This window comes from Microcaecilia unicolor, chromosome 2 (genome assembly GCF_901765095.1).
Source record: "Microcaecilia unicolor chromosome 2, aMicUni1.1, whole genome shotgun sequence".
NCBI classification, from domain to species: Eukaryota; Metazoa; Chordata; class Amphibia; order Gymnophiona; family Siphonopidae; genus Microcaecilia; species Microcaecilia unicolor.
Window position 1 is genome coordinate 364367582 of NC_044032.1, and position 20112 is coordinate 364387693.

General features: G+C 45.0%; 1 long non-coding RNA gene across 1 annotated transcript; it reads right to left on the minus strand.

Moving 5' to 3' along the window:
- Positions 1-3601: 3601 nt before the first annotated feature.
- Positions 3602-15516, minus strand: LOC115462471. The gene is made up of 3 exons (XR_003940867.1): positions 15506-15516; positions 10753-10761; positions 3602-3681 (listed from the first exon to the last, which is right to left on the minus strand). It is a non-coding gene; the product is annotated as an uncharacterized LOC115462471 (long non-coding RNA).
- Between the last annotated feature and the right edge of the window lie 4596 nt (positions 15517-20112).

Below are 20112 nucleotides of genomic sequence, written 5' to 3' on the forward strand. Positions count from 1 at the left end.
TTGCTGGAGGGGGTCCCCAACTCCTGCCAGCCGAAGTCTTCTTCAGCGCCGGTTGATTCTAGCGTCTTCGCTGATGATCTGTTTCTGACTCCCGACGTCCTGCGTGTATGTCCTGTATGTAGCCCCATGCAGGACGTGCAGCTCTGGTGATAGCACGACTAAAATCAAGCTTATTCTGCTGCATTTCCTTGTTCATGACTTCATTAGTCTCAAAACTGCTTCCTAATGGCATCAGGGAAAGGAAATAAGCACCCCAAAACTGATCCAAATTCGTCAAAGCAGAATAGAGGTAAGCAGGAGGACGTTTCCTTACACACTATACTGCAAGAAATCAGATCACTTAGAGACCTCCTGGCATATACTAAAGCTGATATTGCACATATTAAAGAGGACATCTCATCTTTAAAATCAGATCTCATCCAATTTTGCACTAGTAGCAAAACACTTGAATGTAAATAATCTGTCACAGAAGAAAATGTTCAAACTTTGCAGCACCACCAGTCTAAAACTTTGTCAACTTCAGGTTAGTAGAACAGAATGCCAATGGTGTAAAAATTATTCAGATCCCTCCAAGAAAAAAGCTAGAAATGTACATCAATACTATCACAATTGCGTGCCGCTAAACGGATGTTTTACTCCAAACTAATTCACCAAGCATCTAGCTTTGTGAAACAACTATTTAGAGTCTTTAATTCTCTTACTGCCCCCCCCCCCTCCACTAGAGGTCCCTAGGGCTCAGTTATATTCAAATGCCTTAGCAAATTTCTTTGTTTCAAAAATTGTGTCACTTCAGACAAATTTTCCGACTCTTACTCTACCTTCATTGCCTGTTCTTTCTGCTACAGCACAATCAGCCACCTGGACCTCTTTTAATCTTCCCATTCTGGATTCCTTATCTAAAATAATAAAAAATCTACACAGAACATTTTGTTCTCTGGAACCTATCCCTTCTAGCTGGCTAAAACAACCAACCTTAGGGTTACTCCCCTGTCTTCACTCAATTCTCACCAATAGTTTAACATCTGGAAATTTTCCAGTTCCATTGAAGTCAGCCCTTATCAAGCCTTTCTTGAAACCAGTGACTTCATAGTAAGAATCCTGAAAGGTAACTTTAAAACAATACAGGAATGTAAGACCTTTGAAGTCAGAATGATTGAATATTTTGACACCCAACAGACAGGACTTAACAAAGATCTGGGTTTTCTAGCCCATTATAAACCATAAAGTTGTATTGCTATGTTTATCACCCTCCTTTCACCTATCCACCCCCATCCTGTTAGACTGTCAATGAAATGCTTGGATGTTTTACTTATATATACTGTCATCTACCACATTTGCTTATTTCCGATTTGACGAAGAAGGGCAACCTTCGAAAGCTAATCAAGAAATGTATTATGTCCAATAAAAAAGGTATCATCTTATTTTCTTTTCCATGTTTTATTTTGTTTGATTTCTATTGATTACCTTGAAAAAAATCAGATCTTGACTCACTGCAGGCCAAAAATTTCCATCCAGTTTCAAATGTACCCTTCTTCTCTAAAATTGTGGAGTCAGTTGTTCTTGATCAGTTTCCCATCTATATTGAGTCCATAAATGCTTTATATCCCCGTCAATCAGGGTTTTGTGCAGGTTTCAGTACGGAAACAGTGCTCATTTCCTTACTAAGTGAGCTTCACAGCAACTTGGAAAAGGGGAAAATGGCTTTGTTACTCTCCCTGGATCTGTCCACAGCCTTTGATCTTATTAACCATGATCTTCTTTTACATCATCTTTCTTCAATTGGTATTTCTGGTGTGGTTCTTGATTGGTTTGCTTCTTTTCTTAGACAACGATCTTTTCAGGTAGTTCAATCCACTTCAGTTTCTGTTCCCTCATCATTAACATGTGGTATCCCCCAGGGGTCGGTGCTTTCCCCTTCCTTGTTTAACCTTGTTTGTTAGCCCTCTATCTCTACTTATTCAGTCTAAGGGGATTAGTTCATATTCCTATTACATTTATTATACTCCTTTTTGTATTACCACTAAACACTCAAATATTTGAACATAAAAAATCCATTCATAAACAGATATTGAAAAAATTAAAACAATTTCACCCTATTTTTTGTAATGCTAATAATTCATGTGGTTCTTACTTTAGCTAAACTGGCAGTTTGAAGGGGATGTCAAACATAACAGATTCTGTAATTTAATGTTGCAGTTGAAATTTGGTTTGTGAGGCAGAGTAAAATTTCTGTCTTTTAGTGGAGGGAAGATTCTATCAATTGTTCTTTAATAATGCTTGATTTTTACATCTTTTGATGTGAGCTCATCTCATGTCCATTTGGTTTGGGTGTGAACACCGAAGGAGACTGGGACAAGGAGGATCCAACCAGTTTGCCTATGCTCATATGTGACTGAATTTGGCTGCCTGCTGTGACATCTTTTCTTATATTCAGGTGACCTGGGAAACAGAACTCCCTTCCTTTCAGAAAACAGATTTCCTCTGGGGTGAAGAATTTGATGCAATAGGTAATAAGATACTTCAAAGAGAAATATGATGAATATGTATAGGGTTTGTTGTAACATGCTGACAATTTCATGGAAAGGGGCCTGTGTATTTTCCAGTTTTTCTACCAATATTACCTATGCTATTGCCTTTCTGTGTACTAGTTCTCCTAAGAATAAATTTGGTAACTTTTTGTAAATCTACTTATGTCCTTATAAGTGGGCCTTTTACAAAGATGTGCTAGTGTTTTTAGTGCATGCTAAAAATAAACATGTGCTAAATGCTAGAGACACCCATATATTCCTGTGGGTGTCTCTAGCATTTAGCGCGTGCTATAAATGCTACCATGCCTTTGTAAAGACTCCCTAAGTTTACCAAGTTTTGTCTAGTTCTTAGTTGTTTAGTTGTTGTTTTTGGTCCAACATTTTACACCTGTTCTTGTGGGCTTTGAGCAGTGGCGTACCAAGGGGGGGGTCCGCCCCGGGTGCACGCTGCTGGGGGGGTGCCGCATGCCTGTCAGCTCCGCTGGTTCCCTGCTCTCTCTGCCCCGGAACAGATTACTTCCTGTTCCGGGGCAGAGGGAGCAGGGAGCCAGCGGAGCCGACAGGCGCGCGGCACCCCCCCAGCAGCGTGCACCCAGGGCGGACCCAGCAACCAAGAAGGCACCCGGGGGGGTGTGTTTGATGTGCCGAGGGGGGGTGTCGTGCTGCACCCTGGGGGGGGGGGGGGGTGCGCAGCGGCGATCTGCCCCGGGTGGCAGCCGACCTAGGATCGCCACTGGCTTTGAGTTCAACTGGAATCGACTTCTTGTGGACTATGGTGCCATGAACCTTTGTTCGTACCTGCAGGATGTGTGTCCCCTTAGTTTATATTCTACCTACCACCCCATGTAGACCAGACATCACAATGAAATATGGAGTGAGTGGAGGAGTAGTGGTTAGTGGAGCAGAGCTTTTGGTACGAGCACCACTGGGCTTGACCAGAGACTGAATGACTCTTCGATTACCCCAAAGGATACCATCTCCTTAACCTGCCGGACCACCTCTTCCCGCTGGGGGCGGATCGGCCCTCCCGCAGGTAAGAATGTGGTCTGGGGGGGTGCGCCACAGAGGGGGGGGGTCGCGCTGTGCTGCACCCGGGGGGGGGGGGGTGCGTAGTGGCGACCCGCCCCGGGTGCCATTAGCTCTCACTACGGCACTGCTTCAGTGGCATCCTCTATCGCTGTCCCATCTGTGTTGAATGCTCTACCTGGATACCTGAGATCATGTGAAGACACTCAACAATTCAAGCAGCTGCTAAAAACACAGCTATTTGTAAAAGCCTTTCTGTCACTTTATGTGTGTTCCTTTTTGTTTGTTTGTTTGCTTCTTTTCTTGATTAGGACCAGCCTACTGATCATGTTTTAGCTTAAAATGCTTAGCGATTGATACGTGTTCAAAACTATGTATGTGAATATTGTTACTCACCTTGGATAAAGGCGGGATATAAATATAGTAAATAAATAAATAAAATGATTTTGTAGAACTGCTTGTCCAAACTGGCTATCCCATCTAGAATACTGCTCCAGACAGTAGTGAGCAGTGAAGGTGGGGATAGAAAACCACTTAGCTGCCTTGCAAATTTCTTCAATAGAGGGAGAGTGAAAATGGGCTACTGAAGTCGCCATGGCTCTTACATTATGCGCAGTGACCCAGCCATGAAGGGTCAGCCCAACCTGAGCATACATGTAGGAGATACAGTCAGCCAGCCAGGTAGATATAGTACATTTGGTGATGGGAATCCCTAATCTGTTAGGGTCTAAGGACACAAAAAGCGGGGGAGGACTTCCTATGAGGTTTCATACGCTCCAGATAATACGCTAGAGCATGCTTTCAGTCTAAGATATTCAGTGTTGCTTCTCCAGGATGAAATGTATCTTAGGGAAGAAGACAGAAAGTACATGGACTGATTCAGGTGGAAGTCCAAGACCACCTTAGGGAGGAATTTGGGGTGGGTTTGGAGTACCACCGTGTCGTGATAGAACCTGGTATAAGGTGAGTCTGCCACAAGGGCTTGAAGTTTGCTGACTCTTGGCAGAAGTGAAAGCTATTAAGAAACACTATTTCTTATGTGAGGAACTCCAGTGAACAGGAATGAAGTGGTTCAATGGAGGTTTCATGAGAGCTGTAAGGATGACATTGAGACCCCACACCACCGGAGGTGGTTTGATAGGAGGTTTGATATGAAATGAACCTTTCATGAATCAAGGGATGAATGGAAACTGGCTTATTATCAACTCTAGAATGAAAAGCGCAAATGGCACTCAAGTGTACTCTGAGTTAATTTTGAGGCCAGAATCTGAAAGATGGAGGAGGTACTCCATGAGGGTAGAAGGGACCACCTAGCAGGGCTGAGAGCTCTGGCTGCGCATCAGATAGAAAATCTTTTCCACTTTAAATGGTAACATTTCTGTGTAGAAGGTTTCCTAGAGGCTAGGAGTAACCTAATGGTTAGTGCAATGAGCCTGGGGAACTGAGTTCAATTCCCACTGCATCTCCTTGTGATCCTGGACAAATTACTTAACCCTCCATTGCCCCAGGTACAAAACTTAGATTGTGAGCCCACTAGGGACAGAAAAGTACCTGCATATAATGTTTACAGCGCTGAGTATGTCTAATAGCGCTATAGAAAATGATAAGTAGTAGTAGTCATCAGGAACCAAGCCATCAGGGCTAGAGAACAAAGGTTTGGATGGAGGAGGGACCACTCTTTCTGTGTTATTAGGGTTGAAAAAGGATCTAACCTCAATGTTTCTCTGGACAATAACTTTAGGCAGAGAGGGAACCAGATTTGACGAGGCCAGTAGGGAACAATTAGAATCATGGTCCCTTGGTCTCAGCGCAATTTGAGAAGAACATTCCCTATGAGAGGTAGTGGGGAAATAGCGTATAGAAGGTCTGTTCCCCAGTGAAGTGAGAAGGCATCCAGGGCTGTACAGTTGAGTGCATATATTCTGGAACAAAAGTGGGAAAGCTTGTTGTTTTGAGAAGTGAACAAATCTATCGCTGGGGTCCTTCACTGCTGGAATATTTGACAAATTACAGAGATGCTGAGGGACCATGTGTGAGTGTGCAGGACTCTGCTCAGTTTGTCTGCTACAGTATTTTGTTTGCTGGCTAGATAAACGGCTCTTAGAGGATGTTTCGTGAGGCTGCCCAAGTCCATATTTGTATGGCTTGCTAACAGAGGTGGTAAGGACCTGTTCCCCCTTGTTTGTTCAGCTAACACACCGCAAACTGGTTGTCTGTGTGAACGAGTATTACCTGATCGAGAATGCGGTCTTGAAATGTCTCGAAAGTGTTCCAGACTGCCTGAGGAGATTGATATGATGTCGTTTCTCCCTTGAGGAACAAGAACCTTGTTTGCGGAGACTGTTGAGGTGAGCACCCCAACCTAACATGGAAGCATCTGTGGTGAGGATCTTGTCATGTGGAGGGGGCTAGACCCCGGGTGAGTAGTTGAAGTGCCAATATCCTCTTGCAAATCTTCTAGAAGTAGCAGAAATTTGTGGATGCTCCTGGATAGCAGATTCGAGGTTGGAGACCCCGAGCCAGGAGAGACATTGCATTGCACTGCTAAGGTGGAAATGCATGAAGAGACATCAAAGGCCTGCCTTGTCAGCAAAGCAAACCTACTGAAAAAGAAGTACTCAGTTCACCAAGTGAAGAACACAGTAACTCCCTTCCCCATGTTGCACATTTTTCGAGGAAGCCTCTGTGAATGTCTGTCTCTTGTATGGTACTGTGAAGCCTTTGAACGAAGACAGTTCAGGGTGAGTCAGGCTTGTTCTTGGGATCAGAGGCCTAAAAAGGAATGGTATGCTCACATTTATATGAGAGATATAGTACTAATAGATATGCGTCATGTAATCCACAAGGCCAAATACAAGTGAAATGACTTTTTTGCTTGATATGATAAATGTTGGCTGTGCTTGAAACAAACCAAAAACTACACTCTGGTCACAGTTTGAAAGATAAGATCTGGCTCAATGTGAGGGCCAGGAATATTGACTGTCACATTTCTTTCTTTTGGCAGTAAGTGAAAAGGGTTTAATAGGCTTAGAACTACAAGGGCTATTTTAGGTTGATACAACATTTCACCTTTTTTCAAAGTATGAACAAATTAAAACTAACCTCATTTTTAGGTAATATCTTTCCTATTGCTAATGACTAAAAAATGTTTTTAGTATAAATCACCTGAAGAGGGAGATGGCTGCACCAACCTCATGTCAGAGATTAAGATGACTGGGGTAAAGCACAGTAGTGCCGCTGGAGTTGCTTTAAACTGTGAGGACTGTGTTTTTTTGTATAGCCACACAGCAGTGGTTTCCTATTAAATTTTGAGACAGTCACTTCGGTGGCAGACCTCTGAGAGAGATACAATATGAAGCCTATCAGTAGGCCATTTGATTTTTCCAGGTTTTGTTTTTCTTTAAACTGTGTATTTTAAAAGGGATGAAAACTCTTAACCACAAATCAGGTTAGTTGCCTTTCTTTTCTTAATTAAAATTGCTTATAAGCACAACAATTTGAGCTAGGTTTTGTGCAAGAAGCAAATGATATCACTCTGTAATGTTTGTGGAGGTGGGGCAGTTTGCAGTATGCAGTGGCAGTTGTGAGGGGTGGGGCAAGAGGTGTGGTAGATTTTTAAGATTGGGTTGGTTTGCAAGGAGGTGAGTCGTAGCTTTTGGGGGTTGAGGCAGTTTGTGGGGTAGTGCAGAAGCTGCAGGGAAATTTTTGGGATAGAGCAGTTGCAGGGGGTTAGCTTTGGAAATGGGGCAGTTTGTGGGGTAGTTGCGGAGGTATAGATTTTGAGGGTGGGGCATTTTGCAGAGTGATGAGGCAGTTGTAGAAGGATAATTTGGGGGTGGGGCTGTTGTGGGAAGGTAGTTTTTGGGAGATGGGATAGTTTGTAGGTTGAGAGGGGATAGTTTGGGGGATGGGAATGTAGTTTTTTGGAGTAAGGTAGTTTGGGGGATTGGGAATGGCAGTTAAAAGAAGGAATTCCCTAACTGCTATGTTTCAGTTTATGTACATTTCTGTGCAACAGAAGCTGGAATTCCTTCATGCATAGAAATCAAATGGACCTTTTTTGGGGGGGAGGGGGAATGCTTATTTCTCTCAAATCCTTGGTCCCATGTGGTTCATTTTCAAACTCGAATCTTTTGACCAGTCTTTCCCTCATGTCAAGTTTTATCACATTCTGTAACATTTTCAGAGAGGTATTTTGTCCCCAGACAAACATTCTTGACCCCTTTTGTAAAATTGTTTCCAGCTTCTGGGAATAGGAGTTTACTAGTGCAGTCTTCTCTTTATGGAGTCTATTCTTCCTGTTACAAGTAATCATACTCTGCATCTCCTCACCTTTTTGTGGTTTCTCTCAGGTCAGTAGCCAGACATCCACTGCAGTCTGTTTCTTTTTCACAAACTGGTCTTTATTTCACTGGTTCACTGAACCTGTCTACACTATGACTCCTTGAGTTTGCCTCCAGACGAATCCAGTATAGCACATATGTAGCAGACCTCCTCTCCCTGTTATCAGGCCTCCTTGCCCAAGAATCCTCTCCTGGTGGCCAGGCATCCCCAAGGAAGGAGAAGAAAGAAGAACTCAGTCTCCTTCCTTACAAGGGGTTCTAGTCTCACTGCAAGCAGTCTTACTACTCACTGCAAGCAGAAACAATTAGGGCGGGACCAGAGCTTGAGAGACACAAGCGAAGACCGAAGGCGCGCCGAGCAAAGACCACGCGTTTTGCTGCAGCTGCCGACGCCTTTTCAATTTCAGAGGAGGAGGGCGAGCGCTGGTGCTGAGAGGTGCTGGGAGGGAGGACGGGCGGGCGGCCTGGTGGCTTTTCGTTGGAAGAGGGAGGGAGGGAGGGCGGGCGGCCTGGTGGCTTTTCGTTGGTTGGAAGAGGGAGGGAAGGCGGGCGGCCTGGTGTTTCGTTCGTTGGAAGAGGGAGGGAGGGAGAGTGGGCGGAGCGGACCACCGACGGTGCGCGTGCCAAAGGAGAGGGCTCTGAGTGCCCTCTCTGGCATGCATGCCATAGGTTCGCCATCACTGCCCTAGCATTAAGTAGACTAGTGTCTGCTTATGTTGGCAGAATGGAGGAGGAGGGGGTAGAGGATGGTGGCACAGCCAGCAAGACAACAACATTGCAGCATTTTAGTGCCATTATCAACATGGCAGCAGGCCTTGAGCACATGACATGCTCAGGGTCTGCCATGTTGCATCCCCTCCGACAGCAAATTTTTATCAGATGGGGCCAGACACAGCAGGACAAGTGAGTGCATGTGTTCAAGGCCTGGTGCCATGGTGACAGTGACCTTCAGAGCTGCAGGAGTGAGCCAAAATGGAGGTAGGGGGTGGTAGTGGCATTATAAGAGAAGAAGCAGGCCACAGAAAGGAAGAAGGGTAGATGTTGGACATGGTGGAGGGGAGGGGGAAGGGTGATCCAGGAAATTTCAGACCGATAAGCCTGTTGTTGGTGCTGAGCAAAATAGTGGAAACTATTATAAATAATAAAATTACAGAAAGCATAGTAACATAGTAGATGACGGCAGAAAAAGACCTGCACGGTCCATCTAGTCTGCCCAACAAGATAAACTCATATGTGCTACTTCTTGTGTATACCTTACCTTGATTTGTATCTGCCATTTTCAGGACACAGACTGTAGAAGTCTTGCCCAGAACTAGCCCCACCACCCAAACACCAGCCCCGCCTCCCAATCTCGGCTAAGCTTCTGAGGATCCATTCCTTCTGCACAGGATTCCTTTATGTTTATCCCACGCCAGATTTTTACTTATAAGTTTTAAAAATATGTTTCATTGTTGTCATTTTGTGCACAGCTTCACTTATTTTGTCCTGATTCCCCTTGCACTCACTAAGATGTGGTCTCTAATGCAACTCAGACCATTAGCCCATGGTACCAGAAGGACAGAACACATAGACAAACATGGTTTAATGGGACAGAGTCAGCATGGGTTCAGCCAAGGGAAGTTTTGCCTCACCACTTTGCTTCATTTCTTTGAAGGCGTGAATAAACATGTGGATAAAGGTGAGCTGGTTGATGTAGTGTATCTAGATTTTCAAAAAGCTTTTGACAAAGTTCCTCATGAGAGAATCCTGAGAAAATTAAAGAGTCATGGGATAGGAGGCAAGGATCTGGTGTGGATTAGGAATTGGTTATTGGACAGAAAACAGAGGGTAGGTCTAAATGGTCATTTCTCTCAATTGAGGAGGGTGAACAGTGGAGTGCCGCAGGGATCAGTACTGGGACCAGTGCTATTTAATATGTTTATAAATGATATGGAAATCGGAACGACGAGTGAGGTGATTAAATTTGCAGATGACACAAAACTATTCAAGGTTGTTAAAACACGTGCAGACTGTGAAATATTGCAGGTAGACCTTAGGAAATTGGAGGACTGGGCATCCAAATGGCAGATGAAATTTAATGTGGACAAATGCAAAGTGATGCACATTTGAAAGAATAATCCGAATCATAGTTACCTGATGATAGGGTCCACCTTGGGGGTCAGCAAAGAAAAAGATCTAGGTGTCATTGTAGATAATATGCTGAAATCTTCTGCTTAGTGTGTGGCGGCGGTCAAAAATGCAAACAGGATGTTAGGAATTATTAGGAAAGGGATGATGAATAAGACCGAAAATACCATAATGCCTTTGTATTGCTCCATAGTGCAGCCACACCTTGACTATTTCGTTCAGTTCTGGTCGCCATATCTCAAAAAAGATATAGCGGAATTAGAAAAGGTTCAAAGAAGAGCGACAAAAATGATAAAGGGGATGGAACTCCTCTTGTATGAGGAAAGGTTAAAGAGGTTAGGGCTCTTCAGCTTGGAAAACAGACGGATGAGGGGAGATATGATTGAAATTTACAAAATCCTGAGTGGTGTAGAATGAGTAGAAGTAAATCGATTTTTATTCGTTTCAAAAGTACAAAGACTAGGGGACACTCAAGGAAGTTACATGGAAATACTTTTAAAACAATGGGAGGAAATATTTTTCACTCAACGAATAGTAAGCTCTGGAAATCTGCTGGAGGATGTGGTACCAGCGGTTAAGCTTATCTGGGTTTAAAAAAGGTTTGGACAAATTCCTGGATGAAAAGTTCATAGTCTGCTATTGAGACAGACAGGGGAAGCAACTGCTTGCCCTGGGGTTTATAGTATGGAGTGTTGCCACGATTTTGGTTTCTGCCAGGTACTTGTGACCTGGCTTGGCTACTGTTTGGAAAACAGAATACTGGGCTAGATAGACCATTGGTCTGACCCAGTATGGCTACTCTTATGTTCTTATAAGAATAGACATTCTGGGGCAGATCGATGGTCATCTAGCCCAAGTACCCTGCTTCGAACAGTGACAACTCACAGCAGTCATTTTCAGTATGGAGGAGAGTGGAAACTGCATGGGCAGAAGCGTAGGAGGATTGCTCCTGCCCCAGCTGACCACTGGACCACCAGGGCTGTGTAAGATAGGAGCGGAGAGTGGGAAGCGGTAGGGGGAGGGGGGGTTTGAGAAACTTGCTGTTATGTACATATCTACAGGTTTTTTTTGAGAGAGAGCCTGTTGTCAAAATGGTCACTGTCTTGATCTCATCTTCTCCTCCAACTGTTCACCTTCATTTCCTTGCCTCTGATCATCCCTCCTCTGATCACCATCTTATAACTTTCACACTTAAATCTCCTCCCTCCCAGTCCCGTCCTATCCTATCTAATTTATCTAGGAATCTTCACGATATTGACCCTTCATCTCTATTCTCCCATGTTTCAAACCTCCTCTCTACTGTGGCACCATCCACGTCTGTCAACGAGGCTGTTTCTTCTTACAACAATACTCTATCCTCTGCCTTAGACACTCTTGCACCTTTGATGACCCGCCCTGTAAGGCGTACAAAACCCCAACCTTGGCTGACTTCTAATATCCGCTACCTACGTTCCTGTACCCGCTCCGCCGAACGCCTCTGGCGGAAATCTCGGGCCCTTGCTGATTTCTTACACTTTAAGTTCATGCTGACCTCCTTCCAATCTGCTCTTTTACGTGCCAAACAGGATTATTATATCCAACTGACCAACTCTCTTGGCTCTAATCCTCGACTTCTCTTCACCACACTGAACTCTCTCCTCAAGGTGCCCCCTCCTCCAACTCCCCCCTCATTATCTCCTCAGACCCTTGCTGAATTCTTTCACAACAAGGTTCAAAAGATAAACCTTGCTTTCTCTACCTCACCAGCTCTCCCTCCACTAGTCCGTTCCCCTCTCTCTCCTTCCCCTCATTCCCTTTCCTCCTTTCCTGAAGTTACTATTGAGGAAACTACACTTCTCCTTTCTTCCTCAAAATGTACCACCTGTTCCTCTGATCCCAATCCCACCCACCTTCTTAATGCCATCTCTCCTACTCTTATTCCTTTTATCTGTCACATTCTCAACCTCTCACTTTCCACTGCGACTGTCCCTGCTGCCTTTAAACATGCTGTGGTCACACCTCTCCTTAAGAAGCCTTCACTTGACCCTACTTGTCCCTCTAATTATCGACCCATCTCCCTCCTTCCTTTTCTCTCCAAATTACTTGAGCGTGCTGTTCACCGCCGCTGCCTTGATTTTCTCTCCTCACATGCTATTCTTGACCCACTACAATCTGGTTTTCGCCCTCTCCACTCAACCGAAACTGCGCTTACTAAAGTCTCCAATGACCTATTACTGGCTAAATCCAGAGGTCAATATTCCATCCTCATTCTTCTTGATCTTTCCGCTGCTTTTGACACTGTCGATCACAGCATACTTCTCGACACCCTGGCCTCACTTGGATTCCAGGACTCCGTCCTTTCCTGGTTCTCTTCCTACCTCTCCCTCCGCACCTTTAGTGTTCACTCTGGTGGATCCTCTTCTACCTCTATCCCTCTGCCTGTCGGCGTACCTCAGGGTTCTGTTCTTGGTCCCCTCCTCTTTTCTATCTACACTTCTTCCCTTGGTTCATTAATCTCATCCCATGGCTTTTCCTACCACCTCTATGCTGATGACTCCCAAATCTACCTTTCTACCCCTGATATCTCACCTTGCATCCAACCAAAGTTTCAGCGTGCTTGTCTGACATTGCTGCCTGGATGACTCAACGCCACCTGAAATTAAATATGACCAAAACCGAGCTTCTCATTTTCCCCCCAAACCCACCTCCCCGCTCCCCCCGTTTTCTATTTCTGTTGATGGCTCTCTCATTCTCCCTGTCTCCTCAGCTCGAAACCTTGGGGTCATCTTTGATTCTTCTCTCTCCTTCTCTGCTCATATCCAGTAGACCGCCAAGACCTGTCGTTTCTTTCTTTACAACATCCGTAAAATCCGCCCCTTTCTTTCCGAGCACTCTACCAAAACCCTCATCCACACCCTTGTCACCTCTCGTTTAGACTACTGCAATCTGCTTCTTGCTGGCCTCCCACTTAGTCACCTCTCCCCTCTCCAGTCGGTTCAAAACTCTGCTGCCCGTCTCATCTTCCGCCAGGGTCGCTTTACTCATACTACCCCTCTCCTCAAGACCCTTTACTGGCTCCCTATTCGTTTTCGCATCCTGTTCAAACTCCTTCTACTAACCTATAAATGTATTCACTCTGCTGCTCCCCAGTATCTCTCCACACTCGTCCTTCCCTACACCCCTTCCCGTGCACTCCGCTCCATGGATAAATCCTTCTTATCTGTTCCCTTCTCCACTACTGCCAACTCCAGACTTCGCGCCTTCTGTCTCGCTGCACCCTACGCCTGGAATAAACTTCCTGAGCCCCTACGTCTTGCCCCATCCTTGGCCACCTTTAAATCTAGACTGAAAGCCCACCTCTTTAACATTGCTTTTGACTCGTAACCACTTGCCTCCACCTACCCTCCTCTCTTCCTTCCCGATCACATTAATTGATTTGATTTGCTTACTTTATTTATTTTTTGTCTATTAGATTGTAAGCTCTTTGAGCAGGGACTGTCTTTCTTCTATGTTTGTGCAGCGCTGCGTATGCCTTGTAGCGCTATAGAAATGCTAAATAGTAGTAGTAGTAGTAGTGTTAAACATTTACCAGCACACCACTGGGTCTGACCAAGGGACATGGCACCAGGATGGGTCACCCAGATAGAAATTCTCCATATGTACAGTTCTATAAGCCAGCAGATCCAGTAGATGACCCTTAATGTGGGAGGATTGGGAATGTGGCAGAAGGCATCTCCAGGAGGCGAGGAAATCTAGTATGTTCTTTGTCTTAACATCCCTAGTGTTATCAAGATGCAAATTAATATCACCTACTAATAAAATATTATCAAACTTAAAACAAATATTTGAAAGAAATTCAGTAAAACTGCTTTCCGAGGCAGACCAGCTTCCTGGAGTGTGATAGAAGAGAACAAGGCATATGAGCTCCAACAACACAGGGTCACTTAATTTGCAAGCAACAATCTTGTGATCAGAAGAGTTCATTTGGGACAATAGTTCTACTTTGAAAAAGGCCTTATAAATGATGGTGATTCCATCCCCTCTCTGTTTTGCTGTAGTTTGATGAAGGGACTTTGTAACCCAGGGGACATAAACCATTGAGTAAAGGATCCTTTGTTGAACTAAGCCATATTTCAGAGACCAGCAACAACCCAAATTATTTCTCCACCAACCAATCCCTAATAATATCAGTTTTATTGATCACCGACCTAGCATTTACATACCCAATTGGAACAGGGAGGTTGGAGGTGGAGACCGACCCAATTGAAGGTAAAGTGATTAAATGGCGTCTGGAGAAGGAGGCTCCTTGCCTCACATGAGCGTGAGAGAAGCTTGACCAGAACAAGGTTGTACGGGCAGGGACTAAGCGATTAATCCTAAATGAGATTATAAAAGAGATTGAACATGGAACCTCCAGTGCAGCAGCGTGAGGTCAGAGCAACAGTGTAAAAATCAATAAGCAGCAGAGCCAAGGAACAAAGTTCACTCGACACAGCATGGTAAAAGCTGCACTTACAGATTGTCCAAGGCAGACAAAGGACTGTGGAGCTGCCCTACCCCAAGGAACTGCGCCCGATGCCACCAGAAGTTCCACATGAAGGGATGCACAAAGGGACGCAGAAATTTCTTTCAATTCCTCCGCATCATCATCATCATAAGTACATAAGTACATAAGTAGTGCCATACTGGGAAAGACCAAAGGTCCATCTAGCCCAGCATCCTGTCACCGACAGTGGCCAATCCAGGTCAAGGGCACCTGGCACGCTCCCCAAACGTAAAAACATTCCAGACAAGTTATACCTAAAAATGCGGAATTTTTCCAAGTCCATTTAATAGCGGTCTATGGACTTGTCCTTTAGGAATCTATCTAACCCCTTTTTAAACTCCGTCAAGCTAACCGCCCGTACCACGTTCTCCGGCAACGAATTCCAGAGTCTAATTACACGTTGGGTGAAGAAAAATTTTCTCCGATTCGTTTTAAATTTACCACACTGTAGCTTCAACTCATGCCCTCTAGTCCTAGTATTTTGGATAGCGTGAACAGTCGCTTCACATCCACCCGATCCATTCCACTCATTATTTTATACACTTCTATCATATCTCCCCTCAGCCGTCTCTTCTCCAAGCTGAAAAGCCCTAGCCTTCTCAGCCTCTCTTCATAGGAAAGTCGTCCCATCCCCACTATCATTTTCGTCGCCCTTCGCTGTACCTTTTCCAATTCTACTATATCTTTTTTGAGATACGGAGACCAGTACTGAACACAATACTCCAGGTGCGGTCGCACCATGGAGCGATACAACGGCATTATAACATCCGCACACCTGGACTCCATACCCTTCCTAATAACACCCAACATTCTATTCGCTTCCTAGCCGCAGCAGCACACTGAGCAGAAGGTTTCAGCGTATCATCGACGACGACACCCAGATCCCTTTCTTGATCCGTAACTCCTAACGCGGAACCTTGCAAGACGTAGCTATAATTCGGGTTCCTCTTACCCACATGCATCACTTTGCACTTGTCAACATTGAACTTCATCTGCCACTTGCACGCCCATTCTCCCAGTCTCGCAAGGTCCTCCTGTAATCGTTCACATTCCTCCTGCGACTTGACGACCCTGAATAATTTTGTGTCATCGGCGAATTTAATTACCTCACTAGTTATTCCCATCTCTAGGTCATTTATAAATACATTAAAAAGCAACGGACCCAGCACAGACCCCTGCGGGACCCCACTAACTACCCTCCTCCACTGAGAATACTGGCCACGCAATCCTACTCTCTGCTTCCTATCTTTCAACCAGTTCTTAATCCATAATAATACCCTACCTCCGATTCCATGACTCTGCAATTTCTTCAGGAGTCTTTCGTGCGGCACTTTGTCAAACGCCTTCTGAAAATCCAGATATACAATGTCAACCGGCTCCCCATTGTCCACATGTTTGCTTACCCCCTCAAAAAAATGCATTAGATTGGTGAGGCAAGACTTCCCTTCACTAAATCCGTGCTGACTTTGTCTCATCAGTCCATGTTTTTTGTATATGCTCTGCAATTTTATTCTTAATAATAGCCTCCACCATCTTGCCCGGCACCGACGTCAGACTCACCGGTCTATAATTTCCCGGATCTCCTCTGGAACCCTTCTTAAAAATCGGAGTAACATTGGCTACCCTCCAGTCTTTCCGGTACTACACTCGATTTTAGGGACAGATTGCATATTTCTAACAGTAGCTCCGCAAGTTCATTTTTTAGTTCTATTAATACTCTGGGATGAATACCATCAGGTCCCGGTGATTTACTACTCTTCAGCTTGCTGAACTGACCCATTACATCCTCCAAGGTTACAGAGAATTTGTTTAGTTTCTCCGACTCCCCCGCTTCAAATATTCTTTCCGGCACCGGTGTCCCCCCCAAATCCTCCTCGGTGAAGACCGAAGCAAAGAATTCATTTAATTTCTCCGCTACGGCTTTGTCCTCCTTGATCGCCCCTTTAACACCATTTTCGTCCACCGGCCCAACCGACTCTTTGGCCGGTTTCCTGCTTTTAATGTATCTAAAAAAATTTTTACTATGTATTTTTGCTTCCAACGCTAATTTCTTCTCAAAGTCCTTTTTTGCCCTCCTTATCTCCGCTTTGCATTTGGCTTGGCATTCCTTATGATCTATCCTGTTACTTCAGTTGGTTCTCTTCTCCACTTTCTGAAGGATTGTTTTTTGGCTCTAATGATTTCCTTTATCTTACTGTTTAGCCACGCCGGCTGACGTTTAGTCTTTTTTCCCTTTTTTTCTAATACGTGGAATATATTTGTCCTGAACCTCCAGGATGGTGTTTTTAAACAGCATCCACGCCTGATGCAAGTTTTTTACTCTGCGAGCTGCTCCTTTCAGTCTTTTTTTCACCATTTTTCTCATTTTGTCGTAATCACCTTTTCTATAGTTAAACGCTAGCGTACTTGATTTCCTAGTTTCACTTCCTTCAATGCCAATATCAAAACCGATCATATTATGATCACTGTTATCAAGCGGCCCTCGTATCGTTACCCCCTGCACTAGATCATGAGCACCACTAAGGACTAAGTCTAGTATTTTTCCTTCTCTTGTCGGCTCCTGAACTAGCTGTTCCATGAAGCTGTCCTTGATTTCATCAAGAAATCTTATGTCCCTTGCGTGTACAGATGTTACATTAACCCAGTCTATATGCGGGTAATTGAAATCCCCCATTATTATTGTGTTGCCCAGTTTGTTTGCGTCCCTGATTTCCTTTAACATTTCCGCATCCGTCTGTTCGTCCTGGCCAGGCGGACGGTAGTACACTCCTATCACTATCCTTTTCCCCTTTGCACATGGAATTTCAATCCACAGTGATTCCAAGGAGTGTTTTGTTTCCTGCAGAATTTTCAATCTATTTGATTCAAGGCTCTCATTAATATACATCCTTGAAAACTATTTCTTTTAGGGATAGAAAGTGCTGATGACAGAGCTAGCAGCTCGATTCAAATGACAACAGTCTGTATGTTGGCAGGAGAGAAGCTTGTTCGGGCAGTAAGGATTCACAGCTGATAAGTGTCCTGTGGCTCAGAGCTGAACCAGACGCCTCGGAGCAAGGTCTCTCTATGTTAGAAAGTGCTGACATCAGCGCTAGCAGTGTGATTCAAATGACAACAGTCTGTATGTTGGCAGGAGAGAAGCTTGTTCGGGCAGTAAGGATTCACAGCTGATAAGTGTCCTGTGGCTCAGAGCTGAACCAGACGCCTCGGAGCAAGGTCTCCCTATGTTAGAAAGTGCTGACGTCAGCGCTAGCAGTGTGATTCAAATGACAATAGTCTGTATGCCAGTAGTGTAGCCAGACAGCCAATTTTGGGTGGACCTGAACCCAAAATGCGTGGGCACAAAATTCTCTTCTCCATCCTACTTCCACCTCAAAATATAAATACTTTAGCTAATGAGGATCCTCAAGCTCTGTTAGCTGAAGACTTCCTCCAAAGGTTGCCAGGACTCCCTTATACCAAGCTTGGCAGGCAGCAGCAATATGATGCTGTTGTTAACTGCAGAGCTTGGTAGAAGGGAGTTCTGATTGCCTTTGGAGGAGGTCCTCAGCTGGGGATGCTTGGGGATCACCACCAGCTATACAGCAAGGGTCAGGGCCAGCGCTAGACATGCTCACCTCCGATTTCCCACCTGCCATTACTATCACACCAACAGACCCTCACCAAATACAGAACAAGGAATCACAAATTAGAAATAAAAATATTTACACAAAAATTGCATTGAGAACCCCAAGAAGTTAAACTTAATATGTACTACAACAGTGGAGAAGTAAAAATAGAAATGCAGTTCCTTTTCTACTGAAAACAGTGCAAAGACATTTGCTATGCACATTTCCCAAAGCTAATATATTCCATTTAAAACATTCAAAATAAAATGCTTCTTTTCTACCTGTGTTGTCTGGACGTTTTATTTTTCCATTATGTTGGTTCCAATTTCCTGATTGTCATCTACTAATTCTTCTTCAAGCGGCTGCTGTCCATTTGTCTTTTCTCCTGTCTACTGTCTATTCCCTCATTTCACCTACCTCTGATAACATGACATTTCTATTGATAACCTACCTCTGACATATTGATCATTCTTTTTTTAGCTATTTCCTCTCTTTTTTTTCCTATTCTGCCTCTCTGTCAACTCAAATTTCACCCTCTTTCTCCTCCTTTTTACTTTATAGGTACCCATCAGATTTCCATCTTCTCTCACCCATTAGCTCTCCCATTCCCCAAACTCTCTATTTTCCCAGCCATTCCCTTTCATCTTTAATCTGCTCCCCATTATCATATTTCTATCCTCTGTAATCACTATCCTCTCATCCATTTCCTTGCCACCCTCCTCCTCCCCCTCCTGACCTCTTCTACGTGGTTCCACCATTCGCAGCGTTTTCCTCCCGCCACCCTTTTAGCCCAGTATCTGCTCCCTCTTTCTTCCCTCCCCACCCTCGTAGCCTGACATCCCCCTGTCCCTTCTGTCTTCCCTCCTGCCCTATCCCCATGGTCCAGCATTTCTCCTCTCTTCCCTCATTCCCATTATCCGACATCTCTCCATCACTTCCATCTGCTCCTGGATACAACATCTCTCTCTCTCCCCTCTCCTTTTCCTGTGCATCTCTCCCCGACTCTCATCCAACCCCATGTCCTACATCTCCCCCTCTCTCCCATTGTCCACCATCTCTTTCTCTCCCCCCTCCCTTGTACCTCAGATCCAACATCTCTCTTCCCCTTCCCTCCCATGCAGCATTCTTGCCCTTCCTCTGTCATGTCCAGCATTTCTTTCTCTCTCCCCCTCCCTTGTGCCCCAGGTCCAACATCTCTTCCCCCCATGCAGCATCTCTGCCTTCCTCCCCTACTGTCATGTCCAACATTTTTCTCTCTCTCTCCCCTTTACCCCTATGCCCAACATTTCTCGCTCGCCCCTCTTCTCCTCCATGCAGCATCTCTCCCTCCCCTCCACCCGTATAGAGATTTATTCCTTCCTTGCCCTCTCAACTCTCCCTTCCTCCCTTCCACCCCATGCACCATCTCTCCCTTTCCTTCATCTCTATGTCCAACATTTCTCCCTCTTTCACCCCTCCCCCTGCATGCATTTCTCTCTCCCTATCCACCCCCATATCTCTCGTCCCTATTCCCATCCTCCTCCATGCAGCATTTCTCCCTCCTCTCCACCCCCATATACAAGATTTCTTCCTCTCGCCCCTCTCCCCCCCGTACAGCATATCTCGCCCTTCTCCCACTGTGCAGCATCTCTTACCCCCTCTCCGCCCATGTAGGATCTCTCACCCCTTTCTCCCCCTGTGCAGCACCTCACACCCCTCTCCCCCGTACGGCATCTACTGCCCCTCTCACACCCAACACAAAACTCTCCCTCTCTCTGTCTTCCTCCACTACTTGCAGAATCTCTCCCTTCTCTTCTATAGGTCAGCAACAGCAATTCCCACATGCTGCCTGCCGCTAACCCAGAAGCCTCTGCTCTGCCACATTCCGCTCAGGCACAAACAGGAAATTGCGACAGAGGGGGGCGGGACACAGCAGAGGGGAGGCTTCCAAGTTAGTGGCAGGCAGAGTGTGGGAA